At 41.9% G+C, this 25,424-nt stretch overlaps 1 long non-coding RNA gene across 7 annotated transcripts in view; it reads left to right on the plus strand.

Annotated features, from left to right (window-relative positions):
* The window catches only part of LOC113438318 (uncharacterized), a 171,179-nt gene that overhangs the window by 138,896 nt on the left and 6,859 nt on the right, over positions 1-25,424 (plus strand). For 2 of the 7 annotated variants that reach the window (XR_015743301.1, XR_015743305.1), the window contains one exon: positions 15,120-15,233. The exons of the other annotated variants lie outside the window; for them this stretch is intronic. This is a non-coding gene — a long non-coding RNA (uncharacterized LOC113438318). The remainder of the gene's footprint in view (positions 1-15,119; positions 15,234-25,424) is intronic. 7 annotated transcript variants of the gene reach the window in all.

Below are 25,424 nucleotides of genomic sequence, written 5' to 3' on the forward strand. Positions count from 1 at the left end.
GGCCAGCCAATCGGTTCAAATACCGGTTCGGCAAACTAGATACAAATTTAACATCTGGTTCACCCGAACCAGCCTGAACCGGCTGAATCCCACCCCTGCATATATGGTGAAACGCAAATTAGTCAACTCCATTTTAGCCTACTATAGCCTGTGGTTCCCTAGCTGTAGGAATCCAGCTGCATCAATAGCGCTTTTGCAAATGGGAACTAGTTTTTTTTTTTTCCTTTGAAAACGTTTCGCTTCCCTCCAAGAAAATTTCTTCAGTTAGAACTGAAGAACTTTCTTGGATGACATGCAAGATGTTTTCAAAGGGGAAAAAAAATACCAAGAAAATACAGTTGCCTTTTGAAGAAGAAAAAAAAAAAAAACACATATGGGACAACTATGATCTTGGATGATTGAGAATCTCTATAGACCTGAATCCTGCTGCAGTTCTTATCCTTCCCTATAGTGCTGCAGTTACCAAGAAGCCAACCCAGTTGTAGGCTGCATTAACATATAGTAGGATAGAATCAAGATCACGTGAAGTGTGAATACCACTTTATAATGCCTTGGTAAGGGCACACTTGGAATACTGCATCCAATTTTGGTTGCTACGATGTAAACAAAGAGGTTGAGACTCTAAAAAGAGTGCAGAGAAGAGCAAGAAAGATGATTAGGGGATTGGAGGCTAAAACATACGAAGAATGGCTGCAGGAACTGGGTATGTCTAGTCTGATGAAAAGAAGGACTAGGGTTGACATGATAGCAGGGTTCCAATATCTCAGTTGCTGCCACAAAGAAGAGGGAGTCAAGCTATTCTCCAAAGCACCTGTGGGCAGGACAAGAAGCATTGGGTGGAATCAAATCAAGGAGAGAAGCAACTTAGAACTAAGGAGAAATTTTCTGCCAGTTAGAACAATTCATCTGCTGAACAGCTTGCCTCCAGGAGTTGTAAATGCTTAAAAGTTTCTAAGAAGAGACTGGATAACCACTTGTCTGAAATGATACGGGGTCTCATGCTTCAGCTAGGGGTTGGACTCAGAAGACCTCCAATAACCATTCCAACTTGGTTATTCTGGCTTTCCAGTCGAGAGATGCCTACTGATTACATCCAGAACCTCAGTAGGTTCTTGGAGATCTTTCAGCTATGGAAGGCTTTGCCAAATGTGGCACGGGTCAAGCTGAAATAAAACGGACTTAAAGACCGTGGCGGGGAAAAGCGTGGATGTCAGAGAGAAGCAGCCAAGGTTGTCCTTAGCCCCAGTTGCCATTGCAATTACGTTGTTCTGTTAACGTTTTAAAGATCAGGTTGCCAGCTCTGCAGAGACACGTTGCAATGAAAAGACTGCCCCTCCCCCCCCCCGCATTTAAACCTGAGTTACTCTGCTCAAAGGTTAACCAGCCCGCTTGTTGTCCGTCAAGCAACTTGTCACAGCTGATCCTAGCAAATGGTTTGGTGGTGAAGCCTTTGCTCCATTAATAGCTTTCTGGGAATGCCTGAAACATGTGTTCAGACATAAGCAAAGTTAGGTGGACAACAGGGGGGAAGGGGGAAGGAAAGGGTATCGTAGCCCTCCATTTGGGACGGAGGAAACAATTTCACCTACACCCCAATTCTTCGGAGTTGAGGTATATCTGCCTTGTTCTCGAACGGTCAAGGTTGAAAATACAGCTAGTGAATGGTCCTAGCTTAGTGACTATTTGAAGTTAAAGCAGCACTGAAAAAGGTGATAATGACCATTTTATGAGTCATGGTGGCGCAGTGGTTAGAGTGCAGTACTGCAGGCTAGTTCTGCTGACTGCCGGCTGCCTGCAGTTCAAATCTCACCAGGTTCAAGGTTGACTCAGCCTTCCATCCTTCCGGCATGGGTCCCCAAATAGTTGGGGATGATAGGCTGACTCTGTTAGAGAGGGCTGTTAAGCACTGTGAGGTGATATATAAGTCTAAGTGCTAGTGCCTTTGCTATTTACACACTTTTATGACCGTTGTAGCACCCCCCTGGTCACATGGTCAAAACTCGGGTGCTTTGGCAGCTGTCGTGTCTTTATGACACTGGGATGTGATCCCCTTTTGCGACCTTCTGACAAAGTGAATCTCTAAGGAAGACCGATTCGCTTAACAACCGTGTTACTAATTTAACAACTGCAGCGATTCACTTAAACGATGGCAAAAGAAAGTTCGTAAAATGGGGCAAAATGCACCTGTATGGGAGAAATTTTAGGTGGCATTCTGCCTGGGCCACAGCTGTACAACACATGCTGTTTGGTTTGCATAAATGATTTTTTTAAATAAACTTTATTAATCTTTTATGTCTTTCAAAAACAAAGAAAGGTTATACGTATCCTGACATTGACAGTTTGTGATATTCATCTGCCATACTTCCATTTTGTGCATTATTTACAAATATATACAATTTATGCGAACGTAAACATTTAACCTATTTGATGCTTATCATTAATTCTTTCATCATCTATCCATCTTAGCTCAATCCAATTGTACCATTTTCTCCAAATCCTATAATACTCAGAGTCCTCTTTCTCTTGTAACATCAGGGTTAATTTATCCATCTCCACACAAGTCTTTATTTTTTTGGATAACCAATTCATCTGGTGTGCATAAATGATTTTCTAATTGTGCTGTTGTCATTCATAATGTGACCTTAGGGACTGAATGCCTTTGAATTCTGTATCCTAGTCTTTTTTGGATGTGGTACAGATAGTTCTTGACTTACAACATTTCATTTAGTGACAATGTGGGGAAGGGGACGTTTTCACATGATCAAAATTCAGACACACGTGGCAACTGACTCATATTTATGACAGTTGCAGCCTCCCGGGGTGCTGTGATCCCCTTTTGCGACTTTCTGACGAGCAAAGACGATGGGGAAACCGGATTCACTTAGTGACGGTGTGACTAACTTAACAGCTTGCGGTGATTCACTTAACAACTCCAGTGTTAGCATCCAAGATTCTGTTTCTGCTTGACTCTTTCCAGCTGCCATAGAAAAGGGGGGGTTGGGGGAGGAAAAATTGGGCCCCGTGGGGGGAAGGGTGCTGGAGATTGAAGTTGTGTGAATTGTAAAAGTTGGGGTGCTTTCCTGCTTTCTGAGCAAATGCATCCACTTATCTTTTCTAGGCCAAGGTCAACCATCTTGGCATACCAGATGTGTGAGACACCACCTGAAGTTGTACCCACATGATATTATACACACCTCAGATTGGATGTCCAGTTTGAATTGTTAGGGGTGGGGACATGGAATAACTTTCTATATGTAATTTCCACGCCTTTTGTCTCAGATCTTGTATTTCTTCGGTTGCTACCACTTCAATTTCAGTAAAAGTCCTTTTCTCTATAAAAATGGAATCTAAGGTTTTCTTTCTTGAATTTTGAATGGAGCCACACCTGACACCTGGCAAGAAAGCTTGTAAGATGGAGCAAAACTCACTTAGAGCAACTGTCTCACTTAGCGACAGAAATCTGGGGCACAATTTTGGTTGTTGGTTGAGGGCTGCTTGCATCCAGCATGCACCATCTCGCAGGGATATTAATATTCCTTGGCTTTGCCAATAAGAGAAGATGCTCGCCTGTGTTTTGAAGCCCTACGGTGATGACCCCGGGTGGGATACAAAGCAAACACAGTCACAGAAAAACAGGTGAAGCCCCTTTTATTCCTTCACTTTGCTTTCAAGCTCCAAATATCTTTGACAGAAGAGGAAAAAAAAAACTCCCACAGAAACAGTTACACGAAGAATGAAAAAAGCAACGCAAACCAGGCAAGATGAGGGCTGGAGGATGTCCACAGATAACACACACTGGAAAGACACCATACTCAGAGAGGAACCATAAACCAGAGATATTTCCATGCTTTGTTTCCAGCGTTTGCCAGTACGCAGGTCCAAACTCTTATTCAGTTGTCACACCTGCAGCCCATGAAGAGGATCAAGGCCCTCTCCTCCCAAGGAGACCACATCTCTCCCTTATCCTCTCCTCCCTGCGTGCCCTAGGATGGAGAGGGGATGGGCCTGGGTTCTCCTCTGACTGCTTAGCCGGCCTCTGCCCTTCCCCAGCCTCCTCCACAACCTCCGGAGCCACACTTCCACTCCCTGTCGGCTGTTCCTCCTCTTCCTCAGAGTCAGTCTCCACCAGGGGCATGACACCTTCCGTCCTAATGTCCTATATTTGGACTAAATCCTGGGAACGAAATAGCGGGTGGTTGGAAGCCCCGAATTCCAATCCTGGCCACCGGCAGACTGTTCAAAGACCCTAACTTCAACTATCCCGAATATTCAGGATGAACTGTAAGTGATCGTTGAACCTACCTGGAAGATCTTACATTGCAATATATATATATATTTTTTAAACGGGCGCAGGGAGCCCATTCAAAGACCCTCCCTTCAACTATTCGAGCAGTCCACTGGCTTAAGTGTGAAAGTTGCAGACACAAGTCTGTGAGCTCAGAAGAAGAAACAGCGTGCAATTTGGCACGCTTCTCCTAGATCAAACTGGATCCCCCGGAGAGGTCCCTAATTATTTTCAGCGCAGGCAAGCCTCCCGCATAGTTTATTCCTTTGCTCTCCTTTCCTTACAGGTACCTCCCCATCTGAGCCTGATACGGATACTTGTGCGAGGGGGCTAAAATTACCCCGTGTAGGATGACATGTCTCAACCCGGCCTTTGCTGAATCAGAAAGAGCCGAGGGGAGGGTAGATGGGAAAAGGGGGCTTGTGCCAAGTTTCTGAGGGGAGGTGAATTCATGGAGAGCCTTGGGAGTGATAGCAGTAGCATTCAGATTTACATACCGCTTCATAGTGCTTTATCATCCCTCTCCAAAAGGTTTACATAGTGAACATCTTGCCTGGGTCCTCATCTTACTGACCTCAGAAAGCTGAGTCAACCTTGAACTGGTGAAAATTGAACTGCTGGCAGTCGGCAGAATTAGCCTGCAACACTGCACTCTAACCACTGCACCACCACAGCTCTTAATCAACGACCTGATTGCTGTTTTACCTGTGTCCTCAGGGCCACCTCAGTAGGGTAAATGGGCGTGGAGCCTTCTTGGCTGCAGGATGTTTTTCTGCCCTGTGTCCCTTCACTGCTGAAGACAGGCATAGACTATTGGAGATGAGTCTCTGTGTTGTCTATACCTCAAACTGAAGGACAAGTGGTTCCTGTAGTCTGCAGTTTTTCTGGAAATCCGTTCATATATCCGTTGCACTACTCTGATAACACTGAGGACACGGATAAATCTCCAAGTAGCCTCAACGACTCCCTTAAAATAATGCAAATGACCAGCTGTCTGCAAGGAATATAAATCCTTCCGTTCCCCACCATCCAGTCAGAGCTGAAGAGGCTTCTTGGATGAGAAGCGAAACGTCTTCAAAAGAAAAAACAAAACAAAACAGAAAGTCCAGTTGCCTCCTGATAAAAAATCCTTTGGGACAACCATGACCTGGATGACTGAGAATCTCCATAGGCAATGCTGTTGCATTATGTCCGTGGCATATGCTTATTTACGTTTGATTTCGAATTTCTGATTGACCTCAGGTAGGCCGGACAACAACAGCCAAAGTGTTTGGATGTGGTTCCTGAGGCATAAAATGTCCAGGTTTTTTGTTGTTCCATAATTAGGAAAAGGAATCTCAGTGAGACTTTTTGTGCTGGTTGATGGAAGGAAGAATCATGGCATTTTCCTTGCTTTTCCCTCAATCTCCCCCTACTCTTGTTATCTCTCCCCCCCCTGTTATTTTTTTTCTGAAAAAAAAAAACACCCTACCAAGCAGTTTATTCTAGTACCTTGGATTTCCTAACCATTTCTCAGAGGACAGAATGTGTTTTAATAAAAATGATAGTGTGTATATGAGTCAGATTTTCTTTTTTTAAAAAAAATCTTCCCCTCACACTATGTAGATGCAGAAGAGTTGGGGAAATGGGTTCTCAGGTGTATACGAAGGAATTAACCAACCCTTTTTCCCGTGGGCGTATGCAAAAATTCAACCGGTTGGGGAAAATGACAGCAGCTAACCTTTCGGTACCACCAGAAACTCGCAGGAAAGCCCAAGCATGCAGCTTCCACCACGGGTGTGAAAAAAAAAAATTAGAATCTGTAGTTTTGCAAGAACGTTGTGGTCGTGGAAGGACCCATCCAGAACGTTCTTTGGGTTGTTAAAAAAAACCTTCCTCTAGCTGGCGTTCCTGAGTCGTTTGGAACCCCAATCCCCTCTCCCTATCAGTGGGGAGGAAAGGAAGCAGGATGCTCCTTAGCAATTGGTTTTGTTTTTTTTAATAATTTTATTTGGGTTTTCACAAAACAAAAAGAAAAATAGAACATCTTTTTTTTAGTGAACAGCATGGTTCCAGGTTTTTCACATCTCCATACAGATATAATTTCAGTTACATGTTCATCTTCCATTTTCAGTTCCTTATCTGATCACTACTTTATATATTCTCTATTTGTTTTTAACTCAAATATGCCTCCCTCGGGCTTATTATCCTTAGCAAATTTGTGAGGCTCGGTTTCCATTATGTTTGGTTGAGATGGATTTAGAAAGATGAGAGGATGGATTTCAGGCTTGCAGGACAAGACGTGTCTCATTAACCTGGAACCTAGAATAATGCCCCATTAACCCAGAACCAGCAACCTGGAATTGAGGAGAAACTTAATAACTAACCAGTGAAGCAACTTGCCTTCAGACGTTGTGGATGCTTCATCACTGGAGGTTTTTAAGAAGAGACTGGACGGTCACTTGTCTGAAATGGACAGGGGTCCTCAAACTTGACAGCTTTAAGACTTGTGGACTTCCAAAATTCCTCCTCCAGTCATGTTAGCTCAGGAATTCTGGGAGTTGAAGTCCACACGTCTCAAACTTGCCAAGTTTGAAGACCCTTGGTATAGGATCTCCTGCTTGAGCAGAGGGCTGGACTAGAAGACCTCCAAAGTCCCTTCCAGTTCTATTCTGATTTTGTTTACGAGTGCAGTTGGATTCAGGCAGTGCCAGATTAATTATACGCAGCCGCCTCCCAAAAAGCCAATGCAGTCTTAGAGGGATAGAATCATTCATGAGGGATAGAATCAAGATCATATGAAGCTCTAGTACAAAGCTTTAATGAGACCACATTTGGAATACTGCGTGCAATTTTGGTCCCCACTATATAAAAAAGACGTTGAGAATCTGGAAAGAGTGCAGAGAAGAGCAACAGGAATGATTAAAGGGGGGGTTGGAGGCTAAAACATAACGAAGAATGGTTACAGGAATTTGGTGTGTCTAGTCTAAGGAAAAGAAGGACTAAGGAAGACACAATAGCAGTCTTCCAATATTTGAGGAGGTCCTACAGAGAAGAGGGGATCAACCTATTCTCCAAAGCACCAAAAGGCTCAAGACAAGAAACAATGGATGGAAACTAACCAAGGAGAGAAGCAACCTAGAACTAATAAGAAATGTCCTGACGTTGAGAGCAATCGATCATTGGAATAGCTTGCCTTCAGATGTGCTCCATCACGAGAGGTTTTCAAGAGAAAACTGGACAGCCATTTATCTAAAATAGCATAGGGTCTCCTGCTTGAGCAGGGGTTGGTCTAGAAGACCTCCAAGGTCCCTTCCAACTCTGTTTGTGTTCTATATTCCCCGTGGGACAGGGCTAGCAAGAGAAGAACAGATGATGCTCCCGATTTGAAGGATTTCTGTTCGTTTGTAAAGTCACATAGCGTGGCGCTTTTGAGGCATATAGCTCAAAAGTATAAATCTCCTATTCTGGATTTCCTACCCCCTGCAAAATAAAATAAAAACGATAGGCACCGTAAATCTAACCATACTTTATTTATGAATTGTAGACTCCTACTTTCTTATTATTTCATAGGCATCTGTGGGGGGTTTTTTTTGATACGTACTTCCTCTCTGCCCTTCCCTCCCTTCCTCTCTCTCTCAACACATACACATACACACACTCACAAACGCACTTCATTTTCTTAGAAATAAGATAAACATAATTTGTAGCTGGTTTTTACTCTGCGCGTTAAACTGTTACCGCATCGATATTTCCATTGTACCTTGGTTTGTGTTTCCTTGATTGACAGCTGGGTTTGTTTTTTTAAATCATTTGCATATGTTCTCTTAAGTGAACTGAGGATAAGAGTAGCTTTCAGAAGGGAAGTAAGCTCTACGGAAGAAGTACGGTCAAGTAGGTACCCTTCCCCAACAAGGTGCCCCCTACAGCTGCGGTCTCCAACCTTGGGCCCTTGAAGCCTGGCGGACTTCGACTCCCAGAATTCCCCAGCTGCAAGCTGGCTGGGGAATTCTGGGAGTCGAAGTCCGCCAGGCTTCAAGGGTCCAAGGTTGGAGACCCCTCCCCTACAGTATGAGTAGTATGAGCCACGGTGGCTCAATGGTTAGAGTGCAGTACTTACTGCAGGCTACTTCTGCTGACTGCTGGCTGCCTGCAAGTTGGCAGTTCGAATATCACCAGGCTCAAGGTTGACTCGGCCTTCCTTCCTTCCAAGCTGGGTAAAATGAGGAGCCAGGTGGTTTGGGTGGGGCCATATGTTGACCCTGTAAACCACTTACAGAGGTCTATAAAGCACTGTGAAGCGGAATCTAAGTGCTATAGCTATTTCTACAGGTAATCCTGAATGACACTGCCCATCATCCTGAGCTATTGTGGCCAGGACAGCTTTTCAGGGAAGGCTGTTTCTTCCCCAGCCTCAATTCTCTTCATCTTGACAGACTTGAGCACAGGTAGTTTTCGACTTCTGACCACAATTGAGCCCAAAATTGCTACTGTTTCAGTGAGTTTTGCCCCATTGTTATGACCTCTCTTTCCACGGTTGTTAAGTGAGTCTGCAGTTGATAAGTTTGTAACCCGGTTGTTGAGTGAATCTGGCTTCCCCATGGACTTTTGCTTGTCAAAAGATTGCATGACCTGGGGACACAGCAGTAGTCCTAAGTATGAAGCGGTTTCCAAGCATCTAAATTTTGATCAAATGATTGTGGGGATACTACAGACTAACAACGAGAAATGGTCATACGTCACTGTTTTCGGTGCCATCGTAACTTTGAATGAACTGTTTGTAAGTCGAGGAGTACTTGTATTAGGCCCAATCCCACCAGATGTAGTTCAGTGGTGAGAAAACTTGGCTCCTGCTCTTAGGCAGGAAAAACCAAACGCACGGGTATAGAATAGGTGGCATCAATAATAGTAACTGTGAAAGGGATCTTGGACTCCTAGCGGACAGTCACTTAAATATGAGCCAGCAGGGTGTGGCAGCTGCCCCAAAAGCCAGTGCTTCAACAGAAGGATAGCATCCTCTGTTGCTGGTAGCACAGGAAGTGATAGTACTGCTTTACACCATGCTGGTGTCACCACACTTAGAATACCGCATCCAGTTTTGGTCACCACAATATAAAAACGATATTGAAACTCTGGAAAGAGTGCAGAGAAGAGCAACAAAGATGATTAGGGGGCTGGAGGCTAAAGCATATAAAGATTGGTTGCTGGAACTGGGTATGTCTAGTTTGACGAAAAGAAAGACCAGGGGAGACATGATAGCAGTGTTCCAGTATCTCGGGCTGCCACAAAGAACAGATTTAACAGATGATCAGAATTGGAAGGGGCCTTGTAGCTCATCTAGTCCAACCCCCCCACCCAAGCGGGAGACCCTACACCATTCCTGACAAATGGCAGTCCAATGTCTTCTTGAAAGTCTCAAGTGATGATGCTCCCACAACTTCCGAGGGCAACTTTTGTTCCATTGGTTTGATTGTTCTCACTGTTAGAAAAATTCTCCTTATTTCTAGGTTGAATCTCTCCTTGTTCAGTTTCCATCCATTATTCTTTGTCTGGCCTATAGGTGCTTTAGAAAACAGCTTGACCCCTTCCTCCTTTCTGTGGCAGCCCCTCAAATATTGGAAGGCCGCTATCGTGTCTCCCCTGGTCCTTTTCTTCACTAGACTAGCCAAGCCCAGTTCCTGTAACCGTTAATTGTATGTTTTAGTCTCCAGTCCTCTAATCATCCTGGTTGCTCTTCTCTGTACTTTTTCTAGAGTCTCAACATCTTTTTTGTAGTGTGGTGACCAAAACTGGATGCAGTACTCTCAGATTGGTCTTACTAAGGCTTTATAGAGTGGTATTAGTACCTCCCTTGAAGAAGAAGAGGGAGTCAAGCTATTCTCCAAAGCCCCTGAGGGCAGGACAAGAAGCAACAGGTGGAAACTAATCAAGGAGAGAAGCAACCCTCAACTAAGGAGAAATTTCCTGACAGTTAGAACTATTAATCAGTGGAACAACTTGCCTCCAGAAGTTGTGAGTGCTTCATCACCGGAGGTTTTCAAGAAAAGAATGGACAGCCATTTGTCTGAAATGGTATAGGGTTTCCTGCCTGAGCATTGGGTTGGACTAGATGACCTCCAGAGTACCTTGGACTCTTATTGTGTATTCTATTCTATATTTTTGAAAAAATACAGGCATTTGCAGCATTCCTGCATAGGAGCCAGCCAGATGTCCTGAAAAAAACAACAACACCCTTACCTATTCATAGGAACATAGAAACTATTTTTGATAGCACAAAGGAAAGAATTTTTCACACACACACAGATGAAAAAGAGAAATGTGTGTTTGTGTGTGTGCAGTGTGTGTATGAGAGAGAAGGAGGAAAGAAGGAGAGAGAAAGAGATATTTACTGAAACCAAGACTTTTTTTTTACAATTCGTTCCCAGTCATTGCAAGGCCACTTCCTCCCTTTCCATTGATTCTGGTTTGTAACTTTTTTCTAGCACGTATGACCCTTTTACAATCATTCATTCTTCAAAACATGACTCAGGTCTCAGAGAGGTATGTGGTTAACTCTACTCCATACTCGTGAAAATGGAACTGCTTCTTCAGCCGCACACCCTAAGTTACCTGAATTTACCTGTCATGGGTTGTCCTGAAACCTGGATGGATATATTGGAACGTTTTACCTATTTATATTTATATACACCTTCCTCTCTTATTTTCCCCATAACAACAGCCCTGCGAGGTGAGTTGGGCTGAGAGAGATAGTGACTGGCCCAAGGTCGTTCAGCTGGCTTTCATGGCTAAGGCAGGACTTGCACTCAGTTTACATCAGAAATGCTCTGCAGCAAATAAATTTCACATTTCCATGCTGAGTCTTCATACATAGTCTTTGTTCCTGTAGTAAGGGAGACCAAACGAAAACACAGAGACAGACCCTCCCTCCTTCCCTCCCTCCCTTCCTTCCTTGTTTCCTTCCTTGTTCCCTCCCCTCCCTCCCCCTTCCTTCCTCGTTCCTTCCTTCCTTCCTTCCTTCCTTCTTCCTTCCTTCCTTCCTTCCTTCCTTCCTTCCTTATTTCCTTCCTTGTTCCTTCCCTCCCTCCTTCCTTTCCTCATTTCCTACTTCCTTGTTTCCTTATTTCCTTCCTTGTTCCTTCCTTCCTTTATTCCTTCCTTCCTTATTTCCTTCCTTGTTCCCTCCCTCCCTCCTTCCTTCCTTTCCTCGTTCCCTCGTTCCTTCCTTCGTTCCTTCCTTCCTTCCTTCCTTCCTTCCTTCCTTCCTTCCTTCCTTCCTTCCTTCCTTCCTTCCTTCTTTTCACATTTCCTTCCTTGTTTCCTCCTCCCCGCCCTCCCTTGGGGATTGCCAAGAGGAATAAAATATTTCACTTGTCAAAGCTCAAAACTAAAGGGCTGCTTCGTTCAAGGAAAGGTGACTTTGTTCTTTGCTCACAGTTAACAAAAATTGAACTTGAGATTTTCTTTGCCACATTTGCACCCCGTGTATATTATCACCTTATATTTCGTGCCCACCTTGGGTTAAGTGAAGATTTGGGAGGTTCCCGAGGCGCTCCTTCAGTGACCTTCGAAGAAAATGTGTGCAGACTGTTTCACTCAGTACCGTTGATGAATCAAGACTTCTGCCAGCAAGATAGCATCTCTCATTAACCAAAGGCGGAAATTAATAAATGGCTGCAAATGTCTGAGAGCTATATTTACATGCCAGCATCTAAACTCGTACCTCGGGGATGAAGTGCAAAGCAAAATTTCCATAAATTTCTTGGTGGAAGTTTGCTACCGAGACATCTAAACACAACTTGCAGGCAAGAATATCAAGGCACATAAAGCGAACCTTCAACATTTGGAGCCTCTTGGTGGGCTTTCAGACAACGTTCTATCGTTTTTCTGGGAAACATGCTTGAACTTTCTTGATTTATGTCATCAGATTCTGAATGCAGTTTTTAAAACTGTCGATAGATGTGAGTCAGCAGTGCGATGATAACACGGCCCCAACGGCAACCGAGGTTCTATCAACAGAAGTGTAATTTCTAAATTATGGCACGTAATAGTTAGATTAATTATAGCATAATCGGCATACTATTTTAGGACTGTGTCCAAATCTGGATCCCACAGTTTAGGAAAAAATGGGAGGAACCGTGGAACAATGCAGAAAAGAAAATCAGATATGAATTGGAGCTTTGAGTTCTAGTCTCACTTTAGGCGTGCAAGTTGGTTGGGTGACTTTGGGCCATTCACTAGGAGACTGTGAGTTCTAGTCCCACCTTGGTCATGAAAGCTGGTCGGGTAAGTCTGGGCCAGTCACCTTCTCTCAGCTCAACCCACCTTGCAAGATTATTGTTAGAAAAATAAGGGGAGGAAGGAGCATTAAGTATGTTTGCTGCTTTGAGTTATTTATAAAAGTAATAAATACAAATAGATAAAATTGTTAAAAGGTTACATGATCATCACACCACTGTCAGGGAAGCCATATACCCTTTGAGCCCTTTTCCTGTGGTAAGACCCAGGTCTTATTTCTGAAAGTTGGGATCCGGATTCCTTGGGCCTGCAGAGAAATCATGGATCTGGATCCATGATATACAGTAGTTCCTAAATGGCTACCGTTACTTCACATTCCACCCAGAAAGCTACTGGTAGCCAGGGCCATTGAATTACTGATGTTCCATGTGCATGCTGAGGTGCATCCATGGCTACTGTCACCACTGCAATTTGGACCAGTGTTAGCTTCCAAGTAATTATCCAGAGCATCCCATTTTGCAGTAACCCAGCTGTAAGATGGTTAAGGAAGGACCTCAAGGAATCGGTAGATGAGACAAGTCATGCAAAGGCTTTCCTGGCCATATCTGTCATCTTCAAGCAGAATAAAAGAGTTGGAAGGGACCTTGGAGATCCCCTAGTCCAACCCCATGCTCAACCAGGAAACCCTATACTATTTCAGAAAAATGGTTGTTCAATCTTTTCTTTAAAACATCAAGTGTTGGAACATCCACAGCCTCTGGAGGCAAGCTATTCCACTAATTCTGTCCCTAAATTTCTCCTTAATTCTAGGTTGCTTCTCTCCTTGATTATTTCCATCCATTACTTCTTGTCTTGCTTTCAGGTGGTTTGGAGAACAGATTGACACCCCCCCTTCTTTGCATGAGCCCCTCAAATATTGGAACACTGCTATCAGGTCACCCAGGTCCTTCTTTTCAATAAACTAAATGTATATCCAATTCCTGCAACTGTTCTTTGTATGTTTTAGCCTCCAGTCCCCTAATCGGGTGGGATTCTAGCAGTTCGCACCTATTAGCTAGAACCGGTTGTTAACATTCTAAGCAGTTCGAAGAACCCGTTGTTAGAAGAAATTACTAGTCTAATCCTGTAAGGAAGGCAGGAAGGAAACATTCTGGTGTTGCTTACAGAAACTGCCTCTCCGTTAACCCTTATTACATTCTTGGCAGGACTAGACTTCCTGTCTCAGGAACTTCTCTGGAGTTTTTTCCCCTCCTTTGCCGGTACTTTGCTTGTGTGGAGTGACCATTCAAAGTTGCAATGGCACTGAAAAAAGTGACTTATGACTGTTTTTCCCTTATGACTGTTGCAGCATCCCCACAAACACAAGAGGCCAGGCGAGGAGATACGTGCCTCGATGTGAGTGATATTGAGTTGGCCATGCCCTGCCAACAACATGACCACCAAGCCTTGACCCACCAAGCCATGACCACCAACTAAGCCATGCCCACAGAACCGGTTGTTAAAAAATTTGAATCACACCTCTGCCCCAATTATCTTTGTCACTCTTCTCTGCACTCTCTCTAGAATCTCAGCAAGGAAGAAATATGAGTTCAGGAGGAAAATTGCATACTTCTTCCACCTGAGAAGGGTTTACCTCTATTGGTGTCTGGGAGCAATCTTGAGAGACAGCAGGGAGTGACATAGCCAGGAGAACAGTATGATTAAAGATAGCTTAGTCCACAACAGTAGTGGAAGCACGCCAAACATCTGGGAAGGGACCATCCCCAGTTTTTTAGGCTCCTAAAGTAATGGGAGAGAAATGTACCTTCAGACTTGCAAGATTTTGTAAATGTAACTTTACAATAAAGTAGATTTAGTTCATTGGGGCATGCTTCTTGTTTATAGACTACCTCACAAGACTGGAAACGCTCCATTCAGAATTTACTCGGAAGCCACTGATGTCACTTCTAGAAAGGTCTCATTTCATAGAGGGGAAGACATAAATAAGGGAGATATGATTAAAAAGACACATCTTTGAATATTATAAAGATATGTGGGGTGGATTTAAAATAGAGACAGAAATAACAGGGGAATAACTGTGTAATATATTAAGATACCAAGATTTATGAAAGACTAATAGAATAGAAACAGAATAGAATAGAATAGAATAGAATAGAATAGAATAGAATAGAATAGAATAGAATGGAATAGAAAGGGCGGAAGTTTAAGATATTTGTAAACAATATAAAATGTAATAATTGGGAGTAATAACGCTATGTCCATTTGTATTAAAATGTATGATACCCAGTTATCACGCCATTCACACAGTGATATGTACAAGGAATATAAAATAAAACATTTGTCAATTTAAAAAAAAAAGAAAAAGAAAGGACTTATTTCAGCTTCCAGAAGGAAGAAAGTTGGATCTGAGCTTTGTGAAAGGGAGAAGCATCGCTGGGAAGCATGTTTCTGTCTCAATCAAGGTCGCAACCAGTCCTCTAACTCCGATTCGGAAACAAATTGGTTTGAAACAGGGACGTTTTAGAAATATCCCCTTCTCGGCAGCTCACACCTGTGGTAAAACCAGTGTTGGTGTTCCATTCCAGCTGAAGTTTTCAGATAGTTTGCAATTTTTTTTCAGATCTTTTGAAGACATCTGTAACCAAGGGGAATTTTTGCACCATTTCCTGGGAGCTTATGATGATGCTACAGGCTGGCTTAAGCATGACTTCCTTGATAAGAAGGAAAGCCTCAGGTAGTCCTCAACTTATGACCACAACTGAGCCCCACATTTCTGTTGTTAAGTGAGACATTTGTTAGGTGAGTTTTGCCCCATTTTGCGACCTTCCTTGCCACAGTTGTAAAGTGAATCACTGCAAACCTGGTTGTTAAGTGAATCTGGCTTCCCCATTGACTTTGCTTGTCAGAAGGTCGCAAAAGGGGATCACGTAACCCCGGGACACAGCACCGGTCACAAGTACGAGCCAGTTGGCAAGCATTTTGATCACATGATCATGGGGATGCTGCAAAGGTCGTAAGAGAGAAAAACGGTCATAAGTCACTTTTTTCACTGCCGTTGTAACTGTAAATGAAATACTGTAAGTCAAGGGCTATTTATCCATTTTCATTTCTCCATTTGCTTCCCATCTCTGATACCTTGGACCATGCTGGGATTTATAAAGAGCTGTGATGGCAAAATGGTTAGAATGTAGTATTGCAGGCTAACTCTGCCCACAGCTTAAGAGTTCGATTCTCACCCTTCCATCCTTTAGAGGTCAGTAAAATGAGGACCCAGATTGTTGGGACGATATGCTGACTATAAAACGGCTTAGAGGGCTGTGAAACATGATGAAGAGCTATATATGCCTAAGTGTTATTGCAATAAAATATAGCATTTTCTTGTGAGTGTTGCAGTGGTGGGATTCACATTCTTTTACTACCGGTTCTGTGGGTGTGGCTTGATGGGTGTGGCTTGGTGGGCGTGGCAAGGAAAGGTTACTGCAAAATCTCCATTCCCTCCCCACCCCACTAACCTGCTTTCCAGCTCCGTTCTCCTATGCAGGGCAAGCAAAGAAGACTCAGCCAATCAGCTGGGACTCAGGAGGCAGAGAATAGATGGGGGCGGGGCCAGTCAGAGGCGGTATTTACCGGTTCTCCGAACTACTCAAAATTTCCGCTACCGGTTCTCCAGAACTGGTCAGAACCGGCTGAATACCACCTCTGGGGTGTTGCATAATGAGAGCTTTCCCAGCCACCTCATAAGAAAGGTCCCTGGTTGTGTAGACTTTGTGTTTTTATGAACACAAGCCACAGCAAGATTTCAGTCCCTGGAAGCAAGCTAGGAAAATCATTCGGGGATGCAGTATGTGGATAGTGTGGGTCCATGGCCTTCCCCCTACCCAGTTTAAGCCTTTGGGTGTTAAAGGGGCCTTTCCGAGTTAATATAAAAGTAGGTTGCTGGTTTTGAATATGGCAGAAAAGAACAGCCAAGCCAAGAAAGTACCTCCCCGGCAGATTCTTTCTTGCTCTCCTTTCTACCAATTTGTCATCTAAGTTTCCTGCTCTCATCTTGTTTCCTAAGAATTGTGATTTGCATAGATTTTTAGTCTTGATACAGGCTGCCGCTGGTAGATTTTTCCTTATTTCTCTGCAGAATCTGAGAGTAATAATTTCAGTGTTCAATCTAGATTTTTGTGGTTTCCTGAACTCTCTGTTCTTTGACTTCCTTGTCTTAAATAAGTAACCTTGGTGATTGTTCAACCGATTTGGAGAAGATTTTTTTTTTCCTACCAGATGATGTGTAAGAAAAGGGAGTTACCACCTTGGCTGGCTTAAAAATGGAACAACCCATAAAAGTCATGGGGATCAGTGGCTATTAGCCCCAACGAAGGCCATCTGCTAGGAGCGTAGTGGGCTTCCTGGTGCAGTTGCTTGACCACTGTGAAAACAGACTGCTCAACCAGGTAGACCAGGAGTTTGGTCCAGCAGGGCACTGATTGATTGATTATTTACTTATTTACTTACTTACTTAATTTGTCAATTGCTTACAATATAATAGATATAAGAATAAATATAAGTATAAATACATGAAATAGGTACGAATAATTGGGGACGATAGGACAGGGATGGTAGGCACGATGGTGCGCTTATTCACGCCCCTTCCAGACCTCTTAGGAATGGGGTGAGGTCCATAGAGGTTAGTTTGAGGGTAAAGGAGTGGGAGTTTGAGCACATGAAAACACAGTCAGGTAGTGAGTTCCAGATCATTCAACTAATTTGGACCACTCTGTTGCTGAAATCGTATGTCCTGCAATTAAGTTTGGAGCGGTTTACATTAAGTTTATATCTTTGTGTTCTCTTGTGTTATTGGGGTTAAAGCTGAAATAGTCATTAACTGGTAAGACATTGTAACAGATAATTTTATGTACTGTGCTTAAGTCCAATTGTAGCCTGCATAGTTCAAGGTTGTCTAAGCCTAGAATCTCAGGCCTGATGGTGTAAGGTATTCTGTTGCGAACAGAGGAGTGTAGTAAGTACTCTTGTAAAATACTTCTGGACTTGTTCAGTTGTGTACATGTATATATATATATGCCATGTCCTTTCACTTAGTCCTTGACTTACAACCATTTGTATTACAACCAAAATAATTTAGTTTGAAGTTACAATGTCCCTGGAAAAAGTGACTTAATGACCAGATTCCCTTAACAACCGCATGACTCAATAACTACATTAGCTGTGGCAAAAAAAAGGTTGTAAAATCCAAGTGCAATGTAACAATCGTCTTACTTAACAACGGAAATTCTGGTCCCAATTTTGGTTGTTGAGGACTACCAGTTTGTTCTTCAGTTTCCATCTGGTGGAAAGAGAAAGGATAGAATCAGGATCACAGGCAGTGTTTAGTACCGATTTATAATGCCTTGCTAAGACCACACCTGCATCCAGTTTTGGTTATCACAGTATAAAAAAAGATGTCGAGATTCTAGAAAGGATACAGAGAGGAGCAACAAAGATGGTTAGGGGACACTGGAGGCTAAAACATATAAAGATTGGTTGCTGGAATTGGATATGTCTAGTTTAATGAAAAGAAGGACTAGGGGTGACATGATAGAAGTCTTCCAATTTTTAGGAGAAGGAAGAAAAAGAATGCAGTCTGCGAAAAATGGTATGTTTGGTTAGATAATAGGATTAAAAGACAATGCAAAATGTAAATGTAAATGACATATATATGTATATATGTGTGCATGTATGTATGTATATGTATGTATGTATAATATACATGTATGTATGTATATGTATATGAATACGGAAAAGTCGATGCCACAAATTACTGCACAATTGTAAATATGATTTGTTTTTAAAAGTGTAAAATTCAGTAAAATTTGTTTTTAAGAAAACCGTATTCCAATTTTTGAGGGGCTGCCACAAAGAAGAGGGAGTCAAGCTATTCTCCAAAGCACCTGAAGGAAGGACAAGAAGCAATGGATGGAAACTAATCAAGGAGAGAAGCAACTTAGAACTGAGGAGAAATTTCTTGACAGAACATAAATCAGTGAAAAGACTGGGGTTCAGAAGGTTGTGGGTATTGAAACCATGGTGGTTTTTAAGAAGAGATTGGACAATCTTTGTCTGAAAAGATGTAGGGTTTCCTTCTTCAGCTGGGGGTTGGACTAGTTGACCACCAAGGTCCCTTCCAACTCTGTTATTTTGTTAATCCCCATCTCAGGGTCTTTGTTTTTTTTATAAACAAGTTTTATTGGTTTTTAGAGACAAATAAAAACAAACAAAACATAAAAGCATCCAACTTTTTTTCATAAATGTACAAGCAGTGTGTCGGTTGGTTTACACATTTTTTGTGCATCCATTTCATAGTCTCAATTACAGTTACATTGCATAATCACTCATATTATCAATCAAAAATTGAATACCCTAGTATCACTATTAAACAATCATTTGACTATAATTTTGTTCAGTCATACTTTGCGAGATAACTATAATTTACTTAGTTTATTTTATAACAATTCATATAATCCTCCCAAATCTATCCTAAAAACATTTTATAGATATAAAAACAAAAAGAGAAAAGAAATACATCTTTATATATTCATTATTTTCTAAAATTCTAGATATTCTATTATTGTATTTTATTATCTAACCATTGATAGAAAAGGTCCCAAATTTTATAAAATTGTTTATCCTCTTGTTCTCTAATTTCAAATGTCAATCTACTCATTTCAGCACATTCCAATATTTTCTTATTGATTTCCTCCTGTGATGGTATTTTCTCATTTTTCCAGTTTTTAGCAAATACAATCCTAGCGGCTGTTAATACATTTACAATCAAGTATTTCAAGTCTTTACTATATATTTCAGGTAAAATTCCCAATGAAAATATTTCTGGTTTCAAATCTATATGCTTTTTTGTCATTTTTTCCAACCACATGCGGATTTTAGTCCCTTATTTTCTAGCGTCCTCACAAGTCCACCACATATAGTAATATGAGCCAGGTATCTGATGACATTTCCAACATTTTTCGGATTTATTCTTGAACATTCTTGCTATTCTTGTCGGGGGGAAATGCCACCTGTAAAACATCTTATACAAAAAAATTTTATATGCTGTTAACATTGTCATTTTATAATTTTGAGACCACAATTTTTGACATTTCTCTAAATCAATCCTCTATCCAAAATTCTTCCCCCAAGCAATCATAGTTTCTTTAACTTGTTCTTCCTCTAGTTTAGTTTCCAATAAATAACCACACAATTTTTTAATCACCTTTTCATCAGTACCTGTCAAAATCTTATCTAAGTCAGTCAATTTGTCATAAAATCCTTCTGTTTTGAGATCTTCATTATACCTTGAATGTATTTGCGCATATGAAAACCAATTCATCTTTATACCTTATTTCTCTAGATTTTGCATCGATTTAAGTTCACCCTTTTCATCCAATATTTCCCCATATCTAACTGTTTGTTCCTTCTTATATATTATGGGATAGGAAAATGCTTCAATAGTCGATAACCAGACTGGAATTTTCAAATAGCATTGTCTTTTAATCTTCTCCCAATTTAACCACAGAGACTCCCGTGTTTTAATTCCCTTATACCATAGAAAAGCATGCCACCCCAACAAAAAATCATGTCCTTCTAATGTCAACAATCTAGTATTTCTTAATGTTATCCATTCCTTAGCCCACATCAAGTTTGTAGCTTGGTAGTACAACTCCCAATTAGGCAAACCAAATCCTCCTCTAATTCTAGCATCTTGCAAGAGTTTTAACTTTATTCTCACTTTCTTACTTTGCCATATATATTTCAACACAATTTTATTTAAATCTTCAAAATAGTCCTTTCCAAGCCTAATTGGTATTGTTTGAAACAGGTATAAAATTCTGGGTAAGATATTCATCTTGATTGTTGAGATTTTCCCCATTAATGACAATTGTAGATTTTCCCATTTCAGCAAATCTAACGCTATCTGTTGTTTTAATATAATTATTCTCTTTTAATGTACTACATCTTGCTGTCAAATATATCCCCAAATACTTAACCTTGTTTGTGACTTGAATTTTTAATAGGTCTGCCAGTTCTTCTTTTTGTCTTAGTAGCATATTCTTTGTCAAGATCTTTGTTTTATCTTTATTTATTTTCAAACCAGCCACCTTACCATATGCCTCTATCTTTTCCAATAATTTTGGTGCTGTTTCTAAAGGGTCTTCCAAAATAAAGGCCAAATCGTCCGCAAAGGCTTGCAATTTAAATTCTTCCTTTTTAATTTTCATTCCTTTTATACTCTTTATCGTCTCTAATATTTCTATTCAACACTTCCAAAGTTAATACAAATAGCAAAGGTGATAGTGGGCATCCTTGTCTTGTACCTTTTCTTATATTGATGGAATCTGTCAATTCTCCCTCTATCATTACCTTTGCCGTTTGCTTATGGTATATGGCTTCTATTGCTTGAATGAATTTTCTGGCGAAACCCATCTGTTCCAATAATAATAGCATGAATCTCCAATTCACATTATCAAATGCTTTTTGTGCATCTAAAAATATCAAAGCCATTTGCTTTTCGGGGTGTGCCTCATAATATTCCAAAGTATCCAAAATTACTCTCATGTTATGTTTGATTTGTCTCTATGGCAAAAATCCATTTTGATCAGGATGAATAAAATTATTTAAGTATTTTTTAAGTCTTTCTGCCAAAATTGAAGCGAAAATTTTATAGTCTGCATTTAGTAAAGAAATATGTCTATAATTCTTAATTTACAGTGGATCAGTCTCTTCTTTTGGAATAAGTGTAATATAGGCTTCTGACCATGTTTTAGATATCTTCTTCTTTGACATAACTTTGTTTATGATTTCTAGCAATGGAAGGCTCAGCGATTCTTGTAATGGTTTATAAAATTCTGCCGGAAGCCCATCTGGACCTGGTGCCTTTCCATTATTTTACTTTTTAAGTGCTTCAGTTGATTCCATCATTTTTATATTGCTTTCTAACATCTCAGGGTCTTTATTCTCCTAATATCTTTCACCCTCAAGGGACTTGGCATAATTTTCCAAAGAGTATATTCCTTTCAGGCCCTGTCAAGACCTGTGTTTCCTTGGAAATCAGCAGGGTGACTGCATCAGTCCTTTTTATGGAAACGAACTGCTATCATCTCCCTCAAAAACAGCAAAAGGGACACAATAGATAAAGTCACTCAGCTTGTCCGTCAAAAGAGCACTGCTTAAAATAACAGTAGTCCTTTGTCTCAAAGTGGGGAAGTACTGTATCATTTCTTTCTGTCCCTAGAAGTTAATCATGCATGTACCGTGAATAAATGGATTTAGTCTGCAAGTTTCCAGTATGGCGAGACTAATTTTAAGTTGCAACCTCGTGGCCAAAATGTCTCAACCCAGGGGTGTGCAACTCTGGCAACCTGAAGGCCTGTGGACTTCAACTCCCAGAATTCCCCAGCCGGCCACATTGAGAGATCACCTGTATTTTACATCACTTTTAATAAATAGTCCAGTGGACATCCAGTAAATAATGGGGGAAAGTCCCAATTGTTAACCATTCATATCTAACCTCCCAGCTCTTTGGTCTTTGAGAAATTTATTGTGGGCTTTTGTTGTTGTTGTTTTTAGAAGCTGGAGGTGAGAGAAATAGAATGAGGACAAGAAAAGGGAGTGTAAATCTAAGTCACACAGTCTTGTGAGAACTGTGAGGGAGGCCTGCACTTTACTGAGTATTGTGTCGTGCTGGGGATCTCCTGGGAGTTACCCTTAATACCTGGGGGAATATTCTGTAGAGATTATACTTTAATATATATATATATATATATATATATATATATATATATATATATATATATATATATATATATATATATATATATATATATATGATGCTATATATTTGTGTGTGTGTGTGTGTGTGTGTGTGTATGTATGTATGTATGTATGTATGTATGTATGTGTATATATATTCATAGCATCTACACTGGGAATCCCCAATCCCTGGGCCACGGTCCATTATCGAGCCGTGGCCCTTTCAGAACCGGGCTGCTGAAGTGGGTGTGCACGCACGCACTTCGTGCGTGCAGCGGACAAGCGTGCATGTCCACTACTTGTGCAAATGGGCCTGCACACTCACCTGCCATTTGCATGGAAACATCCTGTCTCCTCCCCTTCCCCTCCATCCCACAAAGCCGGAAAGGTTTGGGGAATTGTAGTCTCCACCACGAATGTCCAGCCTTGGCAACTTTAAGACTTGTGGACTTCAAGTCCCAGAATTTCCTAACTGGTTAGGGAATTCTGGGAATTGAAGTCCACGGGTCTTAAAATTGCCATGGTTTTGGACACCCTTAATGTTCACCAAGTTCTGCTGAAGAAGAGAATTGCTTTTATTATTAGGGTCCTGAGGTTGAAACGTCCTCAAGAAATTTCAGAAAGGAACAAGCAAATGGTAATCTAAAAATAGACTCTTGATTTTTTAAAAGCAGTAAATGTCATAGGCTGGTTTTAGGTGTGTTTTCCTTGGAAGTTGATTGCGTGTTGTTTGGCTGTGATGAAACATTGGGTCATACAAACGAAAACCGTATCAGGCTACAGGTGGGAAAGGATCAAAAATTTTAAAAAAAGACAAATAACTTTTAGCAGGATTTATTATACAGGTAGTGCTTGATTTAAACATTATTTTAGCAACCCAGTGGCACCGAAAAAAGTGGCTTATGACCGGTCTTCCCACTTACAACGATCATAGTGTTGCCACAATTCTGTGACAAAAATTCAGGTACTTGGCAACCGATCTGCAATTATGATGATCTCAGGGTTGTGTGATCGCCATTTGTGATCTTCTCAGGGAGAAAGTCAATGGGAGAAGCCAGATTCACTTAAGGACCACAATTCACTTAACAGTTGTAGTGATTCATGTAACAGCTGTCTTAAAAACAACAACAAAAAAGGCTGTAAAATTGGATGTGACTCAACAACTGTCTTGATTAACAATGGAAATTCCAGCCTCCCAAATGTCAAAAAAGTCCCCTTCCCCCAAAGTTAGATCCTGATGGGGGCTCCAGATTGACCCAGCCTTCCATCCTTCCGAGGTCAGTAAAAGGAGGACCCAGATTGTTGGGGACAAGAGGCTGACTCTGTAAACCACTTAGAGAGGGCTGTAAAGCACTGTAAAATGGTAAATAAGTCTTAAGTTGCTCTCTAGTGCTGAATTCTTCTTTTGGATCAGAAATGGCCCAGTTTCTTCTGGAGGAATTGGGTAAGTACAGGTAGTCCTCGACTTACGACCACAGTTCAGCCCACAATTTCTGTTGCTACGTGGGACAGTTGTTAAGTGAGTTTTCCCCATTTTACAACCTTTCTTGCCACCGTTAAGTGAACCACTGCAGTTGTTTAATGACACGGTTGTTAAGTGAATCCGGGCTTTCCCATGGATTTTCCTCGTCAGAAGGTCGCAAATGGGAATCACATGATCCTGGGGCACCGTCATAAGTATAAATCTGCTGCCAAGCATCCAAATTCCGATCACATGACCACATGGGAAGGCTGCAACAGTTGTAAGAGTGAAAACGGCTGGAAGTCGCTTCTTTCAGAGCTGTTGTAACGGTCACTAAATGAATGTAAGTCAAGGACTACTTGTATTCACAGCGTGTTGGATGCTGTGCAGTCTCCAGGGGCCGAAATGTTGTTGGTCTATGACAGTGGTGGCTAACCTTTTTTGGCTTCTGTGCTGATAATTGCATGAGCACTCCCTTGTGTGTGCTCACGTGCCAGCACCCTGAAGGCAGTGCATGCTGGGGACTCCCCCCACACCCCTTGCACAGGCGTGCATGATTGCCCTTCGTGCGCCGCATATCTGTGCATGCGTGTGCAATTCCACCCTCATGCGTTGCGTGTCTGTGCATGTGTGTCTGGTGCAATTTCCTCTTGCGTGCAGCATGTCTGCACATGCACATGCAATTTCCCCCCTCACGCGCCACACGTCTTTGTGCATGCGTGTGCAATTCCCCCTTGTGCGCAGCACATCTGCACATGCATGCATGATCCCCTCACGCACAGTGCATGCGCATCTCCTGTGCACCCCCTCCGCCCCCCCTGCGCATGCATGCCAGATACCCGACAGTCAGCTGTTGAGTGGTGGCGCATCTGCATGCACAGTGGGGCTCTTCTGGGCGACCTTTCGCGTGCCAGGGGAAACGGTTCTGCGTGCCACTTCAGGCACACGTGGCATAGGTTCACCAACACGGGTTTATGACAATTCACCACGGCCAACACAGTGCAGGAAAACTCATTCCGGGACAAGAGTTACACAAATTTCAAAGAAATGGTTGGAACAGAATCATTAAAGAAAGGATGCAAAAGGAAGGCCAGAGTGAAATGCGAATGGCAAAAATTAAAATAAATCATTAAATCATTAAAGAGAATCGTTAAATTGTCCCACGGCGAGTTTTTCTGCAGAGAGTTGGCCGTGGGTGACTTTGGCTGGGGCAAGTTGTCCCATTCTGAAATGTTGAACTGTTGCTTCCATTTGCTTTGCCCTTCTGTGCCAACCCCTACCTGGACGCCTGGGATTTTCATAAAACAACAGCTTGGTTTTACAAAGAAACTGGACAAAGCACTTTTCCTGCCAAGGTGGAAGAGATGAAGGGCTGTTCTTTTGTTATAAGTGCCGCTCCGGCCAGCTGAGTAAGTTGGCAGTTCTCAGGAGTGGGCTTGGAGCCACCGAAGCACACGGTGTTTCTGCCCCCCCCGGCGTTCCTTTCGTGCATCTGTCCCCATCAAAATCACACAAGTGGAGAATTACCCTCCAGGCCAAATCAAGTCCGTTAGTCCTTTTGAGGCAGACCTGAAAGGGCTTGAAAGGTATTCGGCCTGCCAGGAATAGCAAAAGTTGTCTTTGCCGGCGTCTAATATCTCTTTAAAGGGATGCGTCGGCTCAGTGGCTAAG

Source organism: Pseudonaja textilis, chromosome 3 (genome assembly GCF_049901715.1).
Source record: "Pseudonaja textilis isolate UNSWEBS1 chromosome 3, rPseTex1.2, whole genome shotgun sequence".
Classification (NCBI taxonomy): Eukaryota; Metazoa; Chordata; class Lepidosauria; order Squamata; family Elapidae; genus Pseudonaja; species Pseudonaja textilis.